This window comes from Eutrema salsugineum, unplaced genomic scaffold, assembly GCF_000478725.1.
Source record: "Eutrema salsugineum unplaced genomic scaffold, Eutsalg1_0 scaffold_18, whole genome shotgun sequence".
In the NCBI taxonomy this organism is placed as follows: domain Eukaryota; kingdom Viridiplantae; phylum Streptophyta; class Magnoliopsida; order Brassicales; family Brassicaceae; genus Eutrema; species Eutrema salsugineum.
Window position 1 is genome coordinate 712,639 of NW_006256846.1, and position 5,305 is coordinate 717,943.

The following is a 5,305-nucleotide window of genomic DNA, read 5'->3' on the forward strand; positions in this document are numbered from 1 at the left end:
ATTAGAGAATGTCGGAAAACAATGGCGCAATGTCGGAATCTATCAAAGTTAAACTCTGCTAAGCGGATTGATGATCTTCAAATCGAATTAGAATTGGCGTCCCTTTCATCATCAGGCAGTTTACGTCAATCAATACCTCGATTACGTAATGAACTATCACAAGCTTACCGAGATGAGGAAACGTACTGGAAACAAAAAAGTAGAGTATCTTGGCTGACAGAAGGAGATCGTAATACAAGATTCTATCATGCTTTTACCAAAGCGAGATATTCTAGGAATAGAATTCATTGTATCAAAGATTCCTTGGGGCAATTACATCGTGGTGATATTGCAATTGGGCAACATGCTCAAGACTTTTTCAAAAACATATACAAAAGTGATAACAACCCAATTTTGCCTTCCATCTTCTCGGATTTCAAACCCACTGTCACTGACAACATCAATACAACCATTACAAGAGAATTCTCTTCTGAGGAGATATATGAAGCTGTGTATAGCATCGGAGCAGACAAAGCCCCGGGACCAGATGGTTTAACGGCCAGATTCTATCAACAATGTTGGGACATCGTGGGAGATGATGTAATTCGTGAGGTCAGTTATTTTTTCCGAACGTCAACTTTACGGCCTGGTGTGAATCATACTAATATTTGTATGATTCCAAAAATTACAAAACCAGAGACATTATCAGATTACAGGCCAATAGCTTTGTGTAATATATTATACAAGATCATTTCAAAACTTCTAGTCAGACGGCTTAAGTCATCTTTAAATCAGATTGTCTCTGAATCACAAGCAGCGTTTATACCAGGTCGTTTGATTTCAGACAATGTCTTAGTTGCTCATGAATTAATGCATTTGTTGAAATCAAGGAAAAGGGTTTCAAAGACATATATGGCGATTAAAACTGATGTGAATAAGGCGTATGATCGTGTTGAATGGAGCTTCCTAGAAAAAACGATGCAAGCTTTCGGCTTTTCTGCTTTATGGATTGGTTGGGTAATGACTATGGTACGATCAGTGACCTATTCTGTTCTAATAAATGGAAATCCTCAAGGGCATATCATTCCGGAACGAGGTCTACGACAAGGAGATCCTCTGTCTCCTTATCTTTTTATTTTATGTGCGGATGTGATGAGCCATATGCTAGACGTTAAAGTAAGACAGAAACAGATCAATGGCATCAAGGTTGGAAATGGTGTTCCTGCAGTAACACACCTTTTATTCGCCGATGATTCTCTTTTCTTCTGCATTGCTAATCAGAAAAATTGCAAAGCAATTAAAGATGTTTTCCGCGTATACGAACAGTTTTCAGGACAGAAAATAAATCCTGAAAAATCAATGATAACTTTCGGTTCACGTATACCAGGTGATAAACAAGAGAGGCTCAAGCTTCTCCTTGGTATCCCTAATCATGGCGGTGGGGGCAAATATTTGGGTCTACCTGAACAGTTTGGACGGAAGAAATCGGATATGTTCAACAACGTCATAAATCGAGTCAAAGAAAGAACATCTTCCTGGAAAGCACGATTCTTGTCACCAGCAGGGAAAGAGGTCCTTCTTAAGTGGGTAGCTATCTCAATGCCTGTCTACTCAATGTCCTGCTTTAAATTACCTCAAAATGTAATTGGATAAATTGAGAGTACTTTAATCTGGTTTTGGTGGGAAAAAAGCTCGGAACAACGTGGGATACCATGGATAGCCTGGAAGCGCTTACAATATTCCAAAAACGAAGGAGGATTAGGATTTCGAGATTTGAGAAAATTTAATGACGCTTTGCTTGCAAAACAAGCATGGCGTTGACTAATCCAAATTGTCTGTTTTCACATCTTTATAAAGCCAGGTACTTCAGAGATGATCATTTGTTTGAGGCTAAATCACGACCGTATCAATCCTATGGGTGGACATCACTTTTGGAAGGCATTGCACTTATCAAAAAGGGAGCTCGTTTTATTATTGGAGATGGATGTACAACCCGTATTTTTCAAGATAACTGGCTCCCCACTAATCCACCAAGGCCGGCTGTTCAAATAAATGCCCATTCGGAACAATTTGTATCTGATCTCAATGCTAAATGCAGAAGATCAAGACCTCATACGTAGCTTGTATTTGAGCCATCAAAAATCTGAAGACAAAATCAAGTGGAACTATGATAAATCTGGGAGGTACACAGTAAAAACAGGATACTGGTTTGCAAAACATAATCATAATCTTGACCACGATATTCCACCAATTCCAAAGGGAGATCCGGTATTAAAAACACAAATTTGGAAGCTTCAAATAATGCCAAAATTGAAACACTTTTTATGGAGATCTCTCTCGGGAGCTCTAGGAACTGCTTCAAGATTATGTTCTCGTGGAATTCCTATTGATGAAACCTGTCAAAGATGTTGTTCCCAGCCTGAAATGATCAATCATATGTTGTTTACCTGTCCACTATCTATTGCAACATGGCGGTTATCCAACTTACCTTTACCTTTTTTATTCTCTCCATCAAACGAATTGGAAGATAATTTCCGATTTATCTTGGATACCCAACATGATCGGGGTCTAACTGAGCATCAAAAATTATTACCCTTTTGGTTGATATGGCGTATATGGAAAGCCAGGAATAATCTGATATTTAACAAACAGAGGATTAAACCACGTAGAGACGTTGCATATGCTGTCGCCGATGTAAATGAGTGGATTAAAAATCTACACACAGATACCAATTTCCCTCCTATAGCAACTTTCTCTAATCGTAGTTTGAACTCAACTTGGCGTAGACCAGATACAGGATGGGTAAAATGTAATTATGATGCTTCTTTTGATCCAAATACAAGACGTGTCAAAGGAGGATGGATTGTTCGAGATCATCTTGGTTTTGCAAAATATTGGGGTTCGGCTTATCTACGGTCTGCAAATTCAAGCCTTGAAGCCCAAGGAAAAGCTTTGTTACATGCATTACAACAGACATTACAACTTGGATTTGATTACATATGTTTTGAAGGAGATAGCAAAGTCTTGGTGGATATTTTACATGGTCACAAGGAAGATTTTTCGATATTAAATTTAGTAGACGACATCAATCTCTGGCGATCAAAGTTCAAATATCATTCTATCGTACATGTTCCAAGAAATTCAAATGAGGCAGCCCATTTGTTGGCAAAGGAAAGTCCTCCAAATTGTATTCTTTATTTGGATTGTGTTTATCCACCATATTGGTTGACAAATACGTTGTATTCTGACTATATGATTTCCAATTAATAAAGTATATTTTGCCGTAAAAAAAAAACTATATAATTGTGTCTATATGTACACAGTCATATGGATACATCCATATATATCATATCTATGTGGATTTCCAAAGTATATCCATATATTTGTGTCAAAGTGTACATAATCATATAGATACATATGTAAATATATATATATATATAATTACATCTATCTATGCTATATGCACATGAATACACATGTTTTTATATAACTCTGTCTATATCTTCTATTATTATTTGAGAAAGATAATTTAAAAATGACATTTATATCATGTGTGATTTACAAGAATGCCATGCTGTGTCATTATAAGAGAGTTTCTCAACACATATATAAAAAATATTTACTTTACTAGAATAATTACATCATTTTTCATTAACATTAATTTTGTTAGAAATTAATTTATATCAATTATATACTTAATACTTAATATTTAATTTGTAAAGATATTCTTTCTCTTTTTATTTCTTAACAACAGATTTATAAAAATTTAATACATAATATTACTTAGGTTATTAAATACTATATTTCTTTATATCATATTTCTTTGATCTTAATTTTGTTTTAAAAAAAAATCACATTATCCACGTAATAAAAAAATCTAATTTTTCATGCATATTATAATTATTATTTTTTATTAAAATTTACATATATAGTCTGATGTTGAACCGGTTAAATAGAATGTATTAATCCAATCTACTATATTCAAATGTGCAATTTTATTCATATAAAAGATACTATTAAAGTTAATTATAAAAGCAACAATAATCTAGCATTTATGTAATTATAACTATTATTTGTAATTGTATAACCAGTACATAAATTTACAATTATTAATATCAGTTAACATTTTTTAATTATATTTATATATATTATATTTGCATATTAGAACAAAAAAATTGTGATTAACAGTTATATTGTGATTAATAGTCTAGTATATACAATTATATGGAAACACATCTAAATATGTATGTGTATTTATAATGATATACAGGTATTCATATATTTGACTCCACATATATGTAAATATGTGTATTTATGTTAATGCATAGATATCTATATTTTTACAATATATATATTTGTGTAAAAAGTGTCTTAAATAAAACTAGGTGTTTAGTCTGCACCTTACGCGGGTCGAGAGATTTTAAAAACATAATCCAAAATTTTATGTTTCTATAACAAAGAGAATTTAAAAAATTATTTGAGACGTATGACATCAAAATAAAACTTAACCAAAATATAAACACCATCCAATATCAAACACCCAAAAAAATAACTAAATAATGTATATAATCAATAACCAACTAAATAAACTATGACAAACGCGAATTTTTAAAAATGTTCTGAAACACATCTTTGTTAACAACGTTCATTGTTTTACCGTGGTCTCCCTTGTGGATCACTAATTAAAATCTTCAATTCTTGCAAACAAAGAGGTTTCAGCAAATAATCTATATTAGTTAAATGGTTAAGTTTGTTACTGATATTAAATCGAACACAAATATAACAATAATGTATATGATTAACTAAAAAAAATTAAACAAATAATAGCCAATTGTTGTGAAAACTTAGAAACTTTATTAATCACTGGAATGTATATATAGAGTACATAGGGAATCTAGATTAAGTACAATGCCCTGATGGGCCTAATGGGCCGGTATAAGAGTCCATATATGATATGTGTTATAACATTCCCCCTTGGACGAGTGAACCGGGTCAGCTACTCAATCGGGATCTCGATAATGCGCTGGGGAATGTTGCCTCATTAAAACCTTACCAGGAAAAACCCAGTGGGACAAAACCATGGTGAAAGAAAAAGAGTACAACACGCATTACTCCCCCTGATTGTAGCATCACTGCAGATCTCTAAGTCTATACATTCCTATCTGTTTGACGAGCTTCCGGTGTGTTGAAGTAGGCAATGATTTGGTGAAGAGGTCAGCTGAATTCTCACTGGATCGGACCCGCTGAACGCTGAGAGTGCCGTCCTTCTGCCAGTCTGAGGTTGAGAAGAACTTCGGTAGAATGTGCTTCGTCCGATCTCCTTTGA